Below are 18,094 nucleotides of genomic sequence, written 5' to 3'. Positions count from 1 at the left end.
TTCTAATGACACTTTCCATTGTTGTTTTTCTATTTCTCATCCATACAGATGAAGTATTATACTGATATTGTTAAATAGTTTGAATCAAATTCTTTCCTGATAAAATTCCACTGATTTGGCCCAATAAAGCATTTCTGTAGTATTGTCCAGTTACATTTCATTATTATCTCATGATGAATATCTCCAGCATAAAGCATTCCCATTCCTTTCCTTGTGGTATTTTTTTTGTCAGTGCCCAGGGATGTCCTGGTGAACTGGTGCTGTATTACTTTAGCATAGGTGTTTCTGCATTCTGGACCAGTTCCTTCTTATCCATTGCATTGTTCCCTTTCTTCCTAGTATAAATATTGTATAAAGTCACCCTCTTGCCAAGTTTATTTGCGGTATTTCACAATAATAGAATTTTAGACCCAAACCCTGTTTGTTTAGAATTGAAGACATTGCGCTTCTTGAAAACTACCCATACACCACTCTTTAACTTGATGTATTTTCTTATTTGGACTTACTCAGCTCTGTATTTAATTTATAAAAAAAGATGTGAAAATAAGCAAATCGCTGCACTCATAACCTTCATCCAGAGATGCATAATTATTCCAATTCAAGCATTTTCTACAATTTTAAAAGCATAGAGGAAAGCAGTTTTGCATGTCGATATTAAATTTATAAAATCCCAGCATTAAGCACATGTATTCAGTGTTAAAAGGAATAATAATAAAGAAATAAATTGTTATTATCACCCTTTTTCATACTGCATTTTTTGAATGAGTAGAGCCATGCTGTATAGATAGGAATATATCATTCACTATGTCTGGCCGTATTTCCCAATTGCTGCTAAGAACAAAAACTATTAATACTAAAATACGGTGCTCAGTAGATAAGGTCAAATTCATTCTGCAAGTGTAATGACATTATAATTTATGAGATATGTATATGGCAAGAAAGGAGAATATTGACCCATTAATACACATTTGAAAATCAAAGTCCATTTATCTCCTAGTAATTCTAGCATGTGTTCAATGTTACATGATAGCAAACCTTTTTTTTTTTTTTCCTCTAAATGAAGGACAGAAAAGCTATTTAAAAACTAAAGGTAGTTGAATCTGTAGGTGATATCTGAAAGTCTGAAACTTGTGGAGCATTATGTCAAAGCAGAAGGAATTGCACAGGGGGACAATATCTGGAGAAGCTGGAAGGCTACAAAGAACTATTCTGGCTGTTGAGTTAGGTAAGTGCTCTATCACATGCAGTAAGTGTTATTGTTCCATTATACATTTAGAGAAATTAAGCATTAAGTGCAATTCCCAGAGCCATTCATGAGAACTCAGAACAAAACCCTCCAAGATTTCCAGTCCACTATTCTATTCAATAGACAACCAGGATGGACTGTGCAACCTACTGATACTTTTAAAATCAGCAGGAAAGTGCCTTTTGCATTCTGCCATCAAAGCCAGAGCCCCAGCAGGAGCAGCATGGCATGAGTGCCAAACCCATATACCCGTCTGAAGAGGCTGTCAGACTGGGAGAAGTACCCATTTAAATGCCACTGCCTGGGAAGGTTGGGTTCAGTGTCATGGTTCTGTGAGGAGGGAGCCCAAGGAAAGCAATAAAGAAAACTCTGGTGCCCAAAAGATACTTCAGAGCCTAAATGTGTGAATACTCACAGTTTAAGCTGCTATGGTTCTTTCAGAGGGAGAATAATACAGTTTTGCTGTGTTTATGTTTCTGTGCTATGCTCGTCATGGCTGTATTACAGTACCTATTTTGAGTGCAAAAATATTAACTCTTACAATTTGTTTACTGTCTTTGCATAGCATATGTTTGTTTTTTTACAGTTTTGCTAGTTGACTATATGTTTTGACATGCAGTTATCCGACAAATCTATGTGAGACCATCCTTCCGCACTGTAAATAGTCAGACAAGCCTATTTTACATAACTTATGATCTCACTTCAGTAAGGTATAGTATTTTTCATCATTTCTCCAAAAAGTTAATAGACCCATGTCCATGATACGGTTATATGTAATAAAACAGAGCAAAGTCTTTTGTGACTACTTCAGAATTTTTATCTTGTGTTTGCATTAGTCTTCCCTGTGGTATGTTCAATAACAGTAACAAAACGTCCATCTGTTTTTTTAAGTGCTGTTCCATACAATATCTGAATCAGATATCTAACTCAAAAATCTCTCATGTTGCACCAGCAAAAAGAATAACCGACAACTAAAATCCTTGTGAATGTCTTCTGTTAGACCCAAATTGCCACTGTTAAGAGAAGAGGAATGGTTGATATTTTCTAACACTGTTTCTTTACTGAACATATTTCTGAAAAAAAATATATTTTTTTTTTTTCCTGGAAAGATATCAGTCTTAAAGGTCTTTAAATTCAGTATTTTAAACAACTCTTCAATCAATCTTAAGGAAAACAGTCATTAACTAAGGCATTTTTGCATGCTTTAATCCAAGCTGTGACAGCATGCAGGTAAGAACCTTTTGCATTCTATAATCACGACCTAAGCAGAAACATTGGCAATACATTTTGGTCTAGCTGAGATAAAACAAAAGGGAAAATTAGTTGTTTTGTTAATTCCTCCATCCTTTTGTGTACGTAATGGAAAATCACATCACTGCTTTTTCTATGTTTAATTTCATCTTGAAACTGATTTGTCACATTAAATACATGCTGATCTCACAAGAATTGAACTGTGCAATGAACGTCACTGGGAAATAAAATATCAGCTGACTAAGGATCAGTTAGGCATTACCAAGTTGCAGTGAAGAACTGGCTTGTGGTCTACAACAAACTGCATTCTGAGTGTCAGCTCCCAGGGAAAACAACCAACACTGGGCAGCAGCAGCTGCCTGTGAGACCCTGGGTAATCCATCAGCATTCTGCTTCTCTAGGTGCTGCCCTGCATACAACCAGTGCCCTTCCTGAAGCTCTTTTGGGAAAACCTCAAATTAAATTGAATTTTCCAAATATTTACAGTTAAACCTAGATGTGATACTCTTTCAGGTGTATTGTACGTGGTCAAGTCAATGCTGATTTTATAATGGTAGTTGCTTCCCATGGCAAATAAGTACATAGTTCATGCAGCATTTTTCAGGCTTGATATTATGTAAATGCAAGTTATCTATTTGTTAGTTGTTGCTGTGTTTGTTTGTTTTTCTTATTAGCATTCAGTTTCCCTACCCTTTGACACAAATTAAGAGGAGCACTCAGAACAGTAAGATGAGAGAAGGAACTGAAGAAAATAACTTCCTATCTGTTTTCATTTTTTTCTGTTTCTCACTGTTTTCATGCAAGTATGTAATTTAGCAAGTAGAGTGTAATCTGCAGGTTGATCAGCACTGAAAGATACATAAGTTGTATGTATGTATTAAGTATGATTTGTTTCATGAAAAACAGTAATCTATTGCAGCTCTGCTGGAAATTAACCAAGATATATAAAATTCTATATGCAGTCTGTCTTGCATTTTTCTTTCTAAAGCAGGCATAAGTTTGCAGTTACATTGGCACAGTTTGTGCATGCCTAATGTAATATTGCTGACTTTGACCAGGCTGCAATTTATAGCAAAATGTAAAGAAAATATACCTTCCCATTAAACAAAATCCAATGCCATTTTCATGTTCTGTGCTGTCAATGTAGTGATAATGAAACATATTTGTCCTGTATCTTTAAAAATTTTCCTGAGTTGGTTGCAGTCTTTCTGCTCAGGCCATGGTTCCAGCGGCATTGAAACCGATTAATTTTCTTTCCATACATTATATTTGCTTTTAACAGGTTTACATTATATTACTGATATTTCTGTTGTAGGCAAAATACTTGTGTGACATTTTAAGGCCATGCTTTTTCCTAATTGAGAAATGGACTATAATATCTGTAAAAATATTCTAGATATTTAAAATATTTGTTAGTTTCCTGGAAGAAGCAAAATGTAAAGCTTTGAAGCATGGCACCAATCTGGATTTCTCCTCTGAAGGGGTAGCTGAATGGAATACTAACTAGTATTTGCTCAGTAAATTGAAGAAAATGGTGAGTTCCATACATAAAATTGTGTGAGAGAGCTCTGCTTAATGCCTTCTCATTGAAGGATTTTGTCACTGACCCCATTTATATAATGAAGTAGCATTTCATAAGAGGAGAGTTGTGTGCCTTAAAGAACAGAAAAGCGTTCCCATATCAAACAGTTCTGAAAAGAAAATTTGACCCTCTCTATAGTGTCACAGAGAAATAAGAGGGAGACTAAACAATACCTAATGTAAGAAAGCTGGACATAGCGTGACCTCATCTTGCAGAGAGATATGAAGATGGTCAATATTTTATGCTAGAGCAGTTGACTAGTGATGATCAAGAAGAACCACTCTATAGTGGGACAAATTTTAGCACATGTCTGCAGAATTGAGGCAACAGAATAGGAAATATCTAACCATTTGTAAAGTGAAAGTAAACACTGAAAGCCTTTTCTGAGATGTTGCAACTCAATTAGCTAATTAGAGTTCAGGCTAGATTGTGGCCAGGTCAATATGGGTGAGAAAATGAGGTGAGAAAGAAGGGAAATGTTATTTCATCTTTTGCACCTGTGAAAGGTCTGCTTGTCACTGGTATCATAATCTGAAATTTCTCCCAAAGTTTATTCCCCAAGAACCTTCCCACCAGACAATGCCGTGGTTCAACTATCAGTCTTATCAACTCCCATGGATGTGATCAATAGTTGTCTCAAGTCCACATAATCACAACTTGACCCCTAGTAGCTGTTTTTGAAAGGAACTCTCTTGGGAGCCACAAACCAGTTGAAAACACAATTATTCTTCCCTTTCTGTTCTGCAAAGGAGAAAAGAAAAATTAATAATCAAAGCTGCATAATGAGCAGAATGGCAGGTTACTTACTGAAGGTGCATTTTCATCTCCAGCAAGTGAGGAAGAAATGATTTCTGAGAATACAAATGAGGGAAAATCAAATACCTCAAAATCTTTGGGAGGAAATTTTGACTTATCAGATAATAAGCTAGCTTTTAGTGATGAGAATGATAATGATTCCATTACTAATACTGATAACAATAACAATGGCAGTGTATGAGCTTAGCAGCATCAAATAGTTTGCATCTGCATCTGGTGGGAGAATAAATCATTAATATAAAAATAAAAAAGAGACATGAAAAGATAGAGACTTTAAAAAAATACAGTAAAGGCACAAAGAAACCTAACAGTAATAATAAATTAAGTGAAAAAATATCATATGTAATTTATTAGTTTTATTTACAGAAACTGGAATAAAATTGTCAGGTTGAGGAAATATATTAGCAACTTGAATTCAAACCTATCCTACTACTATCCTTGAATGTGAGTGCCGTGATAAATTGGCAGATGACCAGAAAGTTAGTTGCATGAGCCACTTTTTAATATCCTGAGCACTTGGGGCTGCCTGGAAAAAAAGAAAAGATGGACAAAATCAGTGCCCTTGTTTTTTCTAGAACTGAGAACTTTCCACTTTATGATGATCCAATCTCAGCTACTGAAAGCAAGTTAGAGAGGCTGAAATATGATCTACTTTCCCCTGATAATAACAGAGCCTTCTAATAGACATCAATAGAGATTGGAATGGAACCAAAATGATCAAGAAGACTGATAATGACTAAACTAATTAGGATAGTTGGTTATCAAATATACAACTTAAACTGTTTCATAAATCACAGCCTGCCAGATATGGCCTCAAGGGAAGGGTCTACAGAGTCAATATGAGAAGTTATGTTGATACAGAGAATATTATCATCTGCTGACATTTACCTTCCCTCCCTTTATCTAAAATCATGCTCCTATTCATTCATAATCTATGATAAGTAAAATATACATTAGAGAAATACATTATATAATAAGCCCTGTATTGTAATTTCCAGCCAAGCTAGTCAAAGCTACAGTTTTAATGAACTTCAAGTTCTCATTTAGCACTCTGTAGGGAGGGAATCAATGGACTGATTCCCGTGGCCCTAAGATATTGCTCCTACTGTTGAACATAATGCCCTACTTCATGTCTCATCCATAGACTCTCACCAATAACATTCAGTGAGGGGAAAAAAAAAAAGTTAATCACAGGCTAAACAAACTGTTGGTTTCTTAGAAGCATCACCCGATGCCTTTCTTATGTCATCATGGCTGTAAGAATGGCTTGGGCCTGTGGCTTGCATTGACTAACATACTGCTTACTGAGAGGTCATATGTGAACAGCTTCAAGGCAAAGTTTCAGGGTTGGCTTGTGAAACAAACAAGTATATGATAAGAACAAACAAACAAACCACAACTCAGTTTCTTGTACTCTTTTTCCCTGTTAGTTCATCACAACAGAGACTGTAAACAGATTTAGCAAAAGAGACCAAGGCATGGCAGAAAATTTCTATTTTCTCTATTTCTATTTTCTATATTTCTCTATTTCTATTTTCTATGTCAGCTCCTCTAAACACACGCATTGTGTCTTTGTGTCAGTTTTACTTACTGTTATGTAACTATTCCAAGTGCCAGACTATAAAAAGCCTGTGAGTTATCTTTAATGTAGTTCTGAAATTTGTAGTTTCTGAAATTTCCTATTCTGAATAAAGTTGATGTGGGTGCAAATGTGGAAAAAGTATTCTAATAGTTCAGAGGATTTATTCCAGAAAAGTTAGTCACACTTTCACAGTGAAAATAAAGTGCGAAAATAAAGTATTTCCTTCTTTTAGTTATAATATTTGATGGATTTGTTGAATACCAGTGAATGAAAGTTAGTTCTTATAACAGCACAGGTTATGTGACTCCAAATGATATCTAAAACTCATGCAAGCCGTATGTGTCCTTTCCTTGGCAAAGTACTGTACCAAGACACAGCCTTAATACAGCTCTGCAACTTTTTGTTGTGCTCATTTGGCCTTGGGCTGTGACGAGACACCCACCCAGCCACTTTCTCACTTCCCCTCCACAAAAGTTCAGAGGGGAAAAAAAACTCATGGGTCAAGATAAAGACAAGGAGATCTACTGCCACACGCAAAACAGACTCAACTCAGGGAAAATTAAATTAACACGTTACCAATTAAGATAGGTTAGGATAGTGAAAAATAGTGACAAAAATGGCTGACAGGCTCAGGGCCCTGAGGTACAGGCGTTGCAGAACCGACCGGGACAGGCCTGGGCAGCCCAGGCCTCTCCCCTCACAGAGGCCACTGCCCACAGGCACCCAGCACAGGTGTTGGGATACTTACATCAGTGAAGGCCTTGCTTCTGCGTGACGGAAGTCATTTTTTCTGAAGAAACAAGGACGGAGGGAGGACTTAGCATCTGAGCAGGATGAAGAGAAGGTCAGTCTTTGAAGAAGATCGTGAAGTCTAATCTGTTACTCGTACATGCAGGGTTCGTTATAGTCTCTGTCGATAGGCCAGCAATGACACAATTTTTGTGTAACTCTCTGTGTATTTCTGTGTATTCTCTATTAGCTCTAATTTTGATCAAAACTTATTTAGCTAGGAATTAGGAATTTATCTTTTTTTTTGAAGTGCATCTGACTGAAGTAGTTTCTATATGCAGTGCCAAATGATTTCACATAATTCAGTCTGTTAGTGGAGAAAGAGGGGAGTAGACAACATGTTATGAAGTGAATAAAGCATCTGTAACTACATGAAGTATGTGGGACAGCTCTTTAAAACTTGTATTGATTAATAGCTTATATAAATTTAAGCATAGTAGTATCAAATGCAACTGTGGTTTAGCAATGCGTAACTGTGAGATGGATAGCCATAAGTAATCAATAACAATAGACAATTAGGATACTGAGGTAATTACAAGAGTGGCAGTGGATGGTAAATAGTCTTTAACTGTAGACGATAATGACGGTGGACAGCTGTAACAAACTACCCAATCCAGTCACCGAACTACCAGCAGCACAGTGTCACGGTGGCCTCCAGCCCATGGTGGCCATGGGGCACCTCTGTGGCTCCTCAGTCTGGGCTGGTTTCGCGGACGGCATGCTGAGGGCTCCTGGGGACGGTGTTCGCTTCCCTAGCAGTGTATTCGTAGCTGCTGGGGGTTTTTAGTGCTGACCTGCTTCAGTGGATCCCACCTTGGTGGTTTTCTCAAGTGTCTTTTATCCCCTCAGGAGTCCATAACCGATGGCCTTCCATTCTTTACTTCCTTGGTTTTCCAGGCTGGTAGTTCATTGTTTCTGCTGAGCGATTTCCTCAGTGCAGAGGAAGCTGGTCACTGTGTCCTTGTCCTGCTGTTTCTCTGGGAAACTCTGAAACCCACTCATATCTTTTTTCAATATTCCATATAGAATTTCAAATTCTATATTCCAGAGGCAGTATTGCTTTCAAATAGTTCCTTTTCCCCTCATTCTGCAGCTGTCTTAACTATGCTGTTACTGCATTATTTTTCCTATGTGCTATTTATTGTGTTAAATCAGCCATTTGTTAGTTCAGCAGTTCCGCTGCAGTTTATAGATATTCTCAGGCCTTATAGTTATGCTAAATCAGCAGTTTGGTTAGTTCTTGTCTCACCACCAGTAATGCCAAATGTATTTTTGCAGGGTTAGCAAAAATTATACCAAGGCCCATCTTGGCTTTAATGGCCCCTTTCTGCTACTATGGCACAATATTATGTTAAGCCCTATCCCAGCTCATTGGTTCCCTTCACCTGAAATAGCAAATTATGCTGAAGTCTATCAGCCTGTCTTGCCTCACTGGTTCCCTCCCCCTGCTATGGAAACAAGACGTCTTTGTTGTTACATTTCCCCTTACATCACCTCCATCAAGAGAACAGTTAAAGAAAACTCACCGGCAATTTCCACAACTTACACAAATCATTTTAGCCTTATTGATAAATAGAAAATTTGACCAATAGCTTGCAAATTGTCTTTTATCATTTTTGATACACTTGGTTTTTTGTTTGTTTTTCTTTTCCTGGAAATACATTAGTTTTAGACTTATTTTTTCAGGGAAACAGCAAAAAATCGTGGTCCAAACCATCATTTCTGATTTTATTGTACACATATATAGTATTGGATGCGTGTAGGATAAAGTGGCTTATTAGATGTGTAAAAAATTGTGGTAAAAGAATGTACTTTATGTTTTAGCTGAAAAGCTAACTACTGACTAAGGTGCACAGGAAAATAATAATTAAAACAAAACAACAACAACAACAACAGCAAAACACTATATACTGGTTCCTCTATAGTTGCTAACTTCAAAGTCTTTGCATTTTTCTGCAAAGAATGGAGCTATTGTGGGACACAGGATATATAAGTTAATGAATTGAAGGTATGGTCATTTCATTAATGCCAATGAAACGGTGATGTTGGTATTAAAAAGATTATGATATTGTTATTATATAGGCTAAGATATATTTTTATTATATAAAGATACAGTCAAGGCAGCCAAAGTAACTGCAGTTTTAAACAGAACCTAATTTTCATTTTCTTTTGAAAGCCCTTGTTATATTTTGTGATCATACCATAAAATGTTTTGTCAGAACAAAACCCAGGGGAAGAATGGTACGTTGCTGCTCTTTGTATACTTTCCTGTTCTTTTGATGAACCTCTTCTACCAAATTGATAAGTACCAAGTTGATTCTTGACTGGTGACTTGGGAGTATGCCATGGCTTTTGCTAATACAGGCATGATCCTACAGTGTATTATAGATGAATTCCTGATTAAGTTCCTCCTACCGAAGATGGTTATCAGTAAATTGAAAGCACCTAGTACCTCAATGCTTGCAAAATCTGTTTTAATTAAAACTCTAGAGGATTAAAATGGTCAGCTAATAAATTTTCCAGATATTGTGTGGACTTGTGAGTGATAGTCTCATTTTGGTTGCATGTGTTGTCACTAGTGGGCTGTTAGCAGCAAGTTACCTGCAGAAGCTAGTGCAAACATGGCCAAGGCTCTGTTGGGAGAACAACATTTCTGTTTCTTGAAATGATGTCAGAGAAGCCACCATAAAAGAGACAAAATAAGGTATTAATATATGGTATTGGATAGAGGTTAGATGCATATGGCCTTCCTAAATGCAAGATGGATTGATGGGGTTTATTTCTGACATAGACACAGCAGCCTGAAGGGACATCAGATGCTCTTGGGATGACCTACTCCTTCCTTGTGATGGAGTTTTGCATATACAGTGCTGCAGCAGAGGACTATAATTTGGCAGATAGAAGCTGAAAATTACTGCTAATTAGAAATAAAACAATGCACATATATATGTATACATCACATATATGTATGTGTGCACACGTATATATGAAAACATACACCTCCAGTGCTTTAACTTTGCAATTTTTGTTTTCATGAGTAAGGAAGGACATTAATATATCTGTGAATCTTCTTGAAGTGTTTTTAGGAAGGTTCCAAGCAATTTATTTCAGATTCTTCAATAAATATAAATTTAATATCCCATTAAAGTGTAATAACTTTGAACAACCAAGGAAGGAAACTCAGTGTGAAAAACAGAGCTAACATTTAAAGCAGAGATAAAATTTTTGTTATTTCCATATAGTTATTTACTACTGTGTACTGGCTGAATTAATGAGTTAATTTGTTACCTGTATATGAGTATTTATTGTTGGTGTCATTATTATGTGACTGTAATTTTAATTAATTCCTTGGCAGAGTGTCAGTGATTTCTGTGTGGATCATTAAGTGTCAAATTGACATTCTTTGTTTGCCTCATTTGTAAGTATTAAAGTAGCTATATGCAGGAAAAAGATATTAGTAACAAGTAGGAAGAAAAGTTCACCAGAGAGGAGAAAAAAAAAATCTTGTTAAGATTTTACTGGTTTGGAACCTTTCTTTAAAAGTTAGACTGCATGGACATGAAAAAAATCTGTGTAGGAATGTATCATTCCTGTATATGTATATTGAAGCTCTAAGTAACCACTGCAGTATGTTGTCACCCTGTAATCATAATGAAGTTGCTTAAATTTCTTGTATTGGCCCAGCGTAAAAAATTACAACCAAATTAAACAAGCTCCTAAATACACTTAAAATATTTTGGCAGAATTGCCAGTGTTGCTTTCTGAGGTTGTTGAAGGCATTAATCAGCACCTCTAGGATAAAGCTATGTCCAATTTTTATGTGGAAGTATTTGGTAGTAAGTTATCATAGGAAATTTTTAATTTCTATTCAGAGTGGTCATCTCCCTTTGATTGATTATTCTAGCTCGTTAGAATTTTTATTATCCAATTAAAATACTGTATTCTTACTATCAGTTGAAATTTAAAATAATAGATATAAAATGCAGGTTGGTTAAGACAATTTAATTAACACTAAAAATTGAAAACATACATACTTAGAAGTCCAGCCATCATTTTGGGTTGGTGAGGTAGCCTGAATATAATTGTTTTTATATCCCATGTTTTAAACCTTGGCATAATTTAAGTAGGTTAAATCTTTTAATCTTTATATCTAATTGGCATCTTGCACTTACATTGACATAGAATCCAGGAGCTGCCAATGGTTTTGTATAATAATGATTGCAAACAAAATATTATTTCTGACAACAGAAAAATGCATCCATATGGAATCTTCTGAGTGGTCCAGATAAGTATCTTCTGTATTAATAAAGCTCATTTGCATGGTAAACATTCTTATTTTGTGTTTTCCTTTTGCAGTCTCTTATCTCAGCCTTTCATTTGCAGAATAAACAGGCAACTGAACATGGGATTTTTTTCTACTGTAGAAACTGTTGTGGTATTTTGTGGTTTGGTTTTGTTTTGTTTGTTTGTTGTTTGTTTAGTCTAAGAGCATTACAGATCAAAGTGCTAATGTTTTATGAATTTCCCCATACGGATGTTCTTATTTTATTACAACACAAGGCTTAAAAGAGGCCAACACAGGTGTATTACAGTGTTAAAGGGAATAAGAAGAAATTTCTTTAAGCTCTCACAGATCTCTTTTAAGGTTCTTATATGAAGAGACAACAAACTTGCCATAGGTTCCTGGAAGAGCTGATGCCTTCATATTGATTTCAGTGTAAGTACTTAATTTTTTAAAAATTTCTGCAAGTTCTGAGCCACAACTCTTTTAAAACTTGCTTATTAAATGGCAATTTTAATTTAAGTGGATAATTAAGTGTACAAATCCACACATGTATAGATGATCAGAGAAGTTCCAGTAATGGTAGAAAAACAGAGCTGGCCCTGTATGACACTGTCTGTATCTCAGTTACTCAGGTTAAATTCACAAGTGTTAAGAACCATTTTAGTCATTTAGCCTGGCCCTCTGCACAGTGCAGGCCTCTGAGCTTCCATAAATTAAGGCCGGTTTGACCTGGACACAGTGTTGTGGTAGTACTTAGTTCCCCTGCAGAGCTGGGGGACCATTGTTCTACACACAAGACCTGCATATAAAAGATTTGGAGACCAAGAGAAAAGACCTGTTATTCATATCCACGTATTATATGTGGAAAACTGAATCAGAGAAAATGTTAGGAAAAGCCCAAAAATGTCAAGGGAAGGCTACCAGTGACTTCAATGGATCTATGACACTCCATCAGCTAAGCAGTTAGAGACATGCTTAAATGATTGTTTGATTCTAAGGCCTGCTCCTCAAAGGGTTTGCAGAACAGGCTGAGAACACTACTTCCAGTGCCACAAATCCTCTAGTTTTGCCAAACAGTAAATCAGTTTGTGGAGGCCTATTTGGCCTTTCATCAGTTAGATCATCACTTATGTGGGGAAACAGGCACCCCACATTTTAGTAGAAGACCAAAGATCTGATTTCATTTCTTCAGTAGACTTCAGTAGAACAGTGACCCCAGGGAATTTTCGTCATTGATACAAGAATTCAAAATTGTTCTAATGTTTAAGAAAAGAATTCTTCCTTGATAACACAGAAAATACTGTTTTTGTAATTTTCTGTCGGCCTCGGAAATGCCTTACTCACCCTCTGAATAATTCACAGTAAAGTAGGCCATAATCTGGGGCATCTGAAATATCAATTGTAGTGACTCATGCACATATCAGCCAAGGGCAAGTTTCCCCCCACCGGTGCACTCTGCAGATCTCCACTGCAGAGTCTAAATTCAGACTCTTCACTGATGTCAGTAGTACTGATTGTGCAGGGAAGGAAATGGAGAATTGATTGGGGAGTGGGAAAGGAGCAATAATAAAAATGAGAGGGTAGCAAGTTATTGAAGAGAGGTTAGCCTTTTCCAACATAGCAGAGCACCAGATCCATATACTGTTATGGCGGCATTTATTAGCATCACTGTAATGCTCAGCATTATTAATTAGGTGAGGACAAGGAAGTCAGGCAATGCATAATCAGAAAAAAAAAAAAAAAAAAAAAGGATCCTCCTGATCCCAGCCTGTTTATCACCTGATATTTTCATTTGGCCAGATGAGATTTTTCTGGAGTAGAAAAATAAGTTTCTAAGGCACCAATCAAATTTGTGGTTTTGGCTAGAGGTACCTGTGCTTATGCTGTAAGAGGAAAGAGGAAGGAAAAAAAAAATCAAGGTTATAATCCGTTGGCATTCTCACAAGGAAAGGGCATAGCAGACGTTCTGGCAGCCTTGATAACTGGTAAGGTGGAAGGAAAACAGATGACAAAAACCAAGACAGGGAAGTTGGCTCAGATGGACTCTGAGCACATCGCTCTGTTGAAAATCATTTCATGAGAGAAAGCGACTGAGAAACAGCTACATGGCAAGCAAGGGAGGGGAGAGAAAGTGCCATGGAAACTGAGCAACCATAGTCTTGAGTTCTGTCCATGAATAAGAAGTACTTTTTCTTCTGAGGTCACCATTGCCACTAGGAAGGAATACATGAATGCCTTTTCTTCAGCTATCTGATGACCACAGTAAGTGAGAAGCTTCTGTTTTAAAATGGCTGCCACCGTTCAAAAATGTAGCTTGCCTCCAAAATACGTATCATGTTGTGTTATGTTAAAACTGACACCAAACATGAGTGACCTGAAGCTCTAGGGACCGTCAGTGCTGCAGTGTGTAAGCAGAACTGATTGCATTATGAGTGTGGTCTCAGCCATGACTGAATTTTCTTGCTGTCTGGACTGAAGTGGAAGCCTTACCATCATTGTACTGCTAAATGTTTTTGTTACAGTGTCCAGAGCAAATATTGTCTCCTTGGATGCATAGCAATTATTTAAGAAAAGCTTCATCTTGCAAGGGGTACTCAAGAATTAACACTGCAAATTCAATTTACTTAAAAATGACTTTCATTATTGGAGACAGATCAGTGGGAATGCATAAGTAAGCATTTTTCAGTTTTACAGCAGGGAAATAAAAAAATCTTTAATGTTTTTGTTTTGAAAGGAACATTGTTGCTGTGGTTCATTTTTAACATAAAGGGGATCTGTCAGTTTTGCCTCAGTTTGCACTGGGTGTTTCTCCGTTCCCTGCTCGCTGTGGTTGGCCAGAACAAGACCTGCAGCCAGTAGCTCTGTTAACTTGTATTGGCAGCTCCGGTTTGTAACCTTGCCTGCTTCTGGCATGGCTGTTCCTTCTGTTACTTCTTTGTAGTTATCTCAAGTTCACTACTAAAACACATGTAATTCCCCATTTTCCAATGCTTTATTTTCTCATTTACAAATCTCCCGTAGTTGTCAATCTTCATTAAAAATCCTCATCTCTTGTTCTGCGCTTGGATAAAGTCTGGACATTTTCACATTTTAAGAAATTCTCCAAAACTTGATATAGTATTCAATGATGAGCTTCTTGACCTCTGAAGAAGACCTGGATAAATGTCCTCTTAGCCTGTTTGAATTTTATGAGTGCTGCTGGTCGGTGAAGAAGCACTACTGAGGTTGAACAGATAATGCCTCAGTTCTTATGAGTGTATTAGATAGGATGCAACCTCCTCAGATCAGAAAAAAAGTTCTACAGGGTCTGAATATGATTTTGTACAGGGTTTCAAAACAGCCTGAACATATCTGCATTGCAAATAGCCATTGATAACAATTTGTGTTAATCATGTAGAACCTTTGGCTGTTAAGGGAAATTTAACAGGCTGGAAGCTTGGAATTCAACCAGTTTTGAGACCATCCCTACTCACTAGAGGGTGAAAATCATCTTTTAAAAGAATTAAATATATATGTGTTTCTTTTGACATGAAAGAGATGGAAAGCAAGGATCCAATTTGTTTGGATATTTGGATGTTCCAAGATTTAGCTGAGTGCTGTATATTTAATCCTGAGGGTTTATGGCAGGTAACATGCAGTGTGATAGGTCAGAAGATCTTCTTTGTGGATAAGCAGGTGTGGTGATGCAGCCCTTGAGGGAATGTCACCCTGAGTGGTTTTCCCTGGGTAGCAACATTGAGACCTTTTGCTAGAGGGAGGTGCTGTAAAGTGGTGTGTAATAACCAACACTGCCATCTTGTGAGCAAAACCTACCCCTACATATTGAGAAAAGAATTATTTTAAGAGGAAGGCAGTCATTCTATATATATATATATATATATATATATATATGCTGGTTCATTTTAGGAGTACACCAAGGTCTTTCTGAGCAGCTAACTGTTCAAAATCTTAGGAATTTAGATTGTTTCCTTATATAAATAGACTCCCATACTAGCCCTACCCCTTGAACTTGGAGACGGGATTGTTTGGTACTGTAAATCAATCCCAGCTGTCAAATGCAGTAGTACATAGCAGTATTTTACCTTATAGTGTCCCTGGTGACCTTTCTTCTTTGCTTTCTTATTGTCATTCAACAAGTAAGAGTATGCAAATTCACCATGAAAGGCAAATAGTAGTCAATCCTAGTTTATAAAGAATGATTTATGATATTATTTCTGTTACTCATTATTGGCTCCATTCCTTGAGATGATGAAGGAGCTATCTTTATTAACCTCAGCTAGCTGAAAACATTTCATCTATGAGTTTTTTTTGAAGAAATGCATCTCAGTAACTCATGATGGAAGGCATCTGTGCTGACCCATCAGCATTGCTATGGCTTTCAATATATTATACTCAATAACAAATAAACATCCTTAGCCAGAAACAGGATCCCGCACTGCAGCTTGATTACATCTGCGAAGAACAATGATTGCCCTGCCTATATGAATACAAAAACACTGGCTGATAGCCTGCAAATACAATCTGTTTAAAGCCATACTGGTGAAATACCTTCAATCCCCAAACCAAGGGATTATTATTATTCCAAGATGGTGTGTGCTTCCCACCAATTGCAGCAGTTGTCCCTAATCGTTCTCCCTAGTTGGGGAGAAAGCAAATGTGGTGGCAGTTTCTTCTGGAAAATGAAGCTGAACCTTTCAAAATAAAAATGAGGTAAAATGTCCTCATAAAAGTAGTTGATCACTGGAACATGCAGTCAAGAGAAATAGCCTTTGTGGATTTCTTGATGTCAAGGCTGGATACAGTCTGAGAGATATTGTTTGGTCAAATGTAACTACTGTGCTCAGGCAGAATGAATGTGAATAAAAATTTACTATGATAAATTGCTGTTATTTGCTTCTAAATCCATTTTAAAGGACCAGTTACTACTCCTAAATTTGGTTTTAGGGAAAATAATTAAGAATGAACAAAGGAATTGTAAATCTTAGTACAACAGACTTTGATGACAAATTTATTTTAACTTTGTTACACGAGTAGCCTCTGTGTTTTGAGGGACTGTGATTCTCAGTAATATTGATTGATTTGGTGCTCTGGATCTGCAACAGGTCAGACTTACTTAATGGACCCCTAGAAGACAGCACCTGGGAGGTCAGTTTGTACAGTACATGTAGCACCATTCAACATCAAAGGTATATTAAAGTCTTCTATGAGAATATAATGATCACAAATAATTAAAGGATTTCTCTGCTATTGTATTGAACACAATTCATGGCATTGCTGAAGAACCTATTCAAGTGTTTTAGCTATTCTGTTTTTCTTGTGACCAGGTTATTCTTATGGTAGTGTTGTGTTCTGGTGGAGACAGCAAATAATTTTCTTCATTAGTGCTTGATTGATTTATACACAAACACATGCATATACAGTATATATAGCTGATGCAATACCCAAAGGGAAACAGAGTAGCAAAACAGACATTTTGGTGTGTTTGTTGTCAGAAAATGTCATGATTCATCTTTCATGAGCATCTGCAAATATGCATCTGCCAAATCTATTTTACTAAAAGCTTGTTTCCAGTCAAACATATTCTTACCCCTGGAGTACAACATTTTTGATTGACAAGTAGAAAAGGATTAATGATTACTTTAATGTCTCTACAGATTCGCACATTCCCATTTTCCAATCCACAATAGGAACAACTACCATGATTCACTCCTCACTGTCACATGGAAGGAGTGACTTTAATGTCTTTTCAGTTCTGTACATATTCTTTGAAGTGACAGAAAGGGAACTAACTGTTCCTTACAGGACTTAGACAAGGACTCACCCTCAATGGTAAACTTTGCCTAATACTTTATTTCCTAACCACTATTTCCAGAGCATTGCATTACTAATGTAAGGAAATTTATGATAATTGGTGTAATTCTTGCTACTGCTATCAGTGGGGTCTACACCAGTCCAACGCGTGGAACTGCAGTAATCGGGCCACAGTTCATCCTGTGTCTTTCTCGGCATCTGATTTCATCCAGCTCTTGCTCTCACACCTGAAGAACAAAATTTCTCTTAGCGTTGTGCAAGGGAACTGTAACACATGTTTTAGCAGAATGAATAATGCGAAGATTGTACCGAAACATTAAACTAAATTTTGATATATACTGATAAAAATTCTAGTTGCCATTCTGTGACCACGTTTCAGTGGTCACAGGAGTCCCTAAATATTGCAGAGTGTATGAGGTTGCTACCAAGCTTCCTGACAATTTTGAGCCATAAGCTGTTGGCTGTCTTGAAGAGCAGGGAGAGAAGGGAGACGGCTTGAGAAAGAAACTGAGGCTTGCTAAAACTTCTTCTTTATTTTGGCTTGTGGATTTCTTTAACATCTAAAATCGGCAAACAGCAAGCCTGAACCAAAGATGTTAAATTCATTTAAGATTATTGAAAAAATCTTTGTCCCATGATTAGGATTAAAACTCAAATATCTTAACATTCAATCCTGCTCAAGGTCTTAAAACCTGGCTCACTTCAATACAGAGATGAAATCATACCCTCAAG

The 18,094-nt window shown here is 36.8% G+C and overlaps 2 long non-coding RNA genes across 2 annotated transcripts in view; one reads left to right on the top strand and one right to left on the bottom strand.

Moving 5' to 3' along the window:
* Window positions 1-425: 425 nt before the first annotated feature.
* Window positions 426-18,094, top strand: part of LOC136791425 (uncharacterized) — a 97,326-nt gene continuing 79,657 nt past the window's right edge. Inside the window, exon 1 of the long non-coding RNA XR_010833446.1 lies at window positions 426-7,321. This is a non-coding gene — a long non-coding RNA (uncharacterized lncRNA). The remainder of the gene's footprint in view (window positions 7,322-18,094) is intronic.
* Window positions 5,282-8,341, bottom strand: LOC136791423 (uncharacterized). Its single transcript, XR_010833444.1, has 3 exons — window positions 7,803-8,341; window positions 7,226-7,387; window positions 5,282-5,421 (listed from the first exon to the last, which is right to left on the bottom strand). It is a non-coding gene; the product is annotated as an uncharacterized lncRNA (long non-coding RNA).

This window comes from Anser cygnoides, chromosome 9 (assembly GCF_040182565.1).
Source record: "Anser cygnoides isolate HZ-2024a breed goose chromosome 9, Taihu_goose_T2T_genome, whole genome shotgun sequence".
In the NCBI taxonomy this organism is placed as follows: Eukaryota; Metazoa; Chordata; class Aves; order Anseriformes; family Anatidae; genus Anser; species Anser cygnoides.
This window is presented reverse-complemented; position numbering and strand designations above follow the sequence as displayed.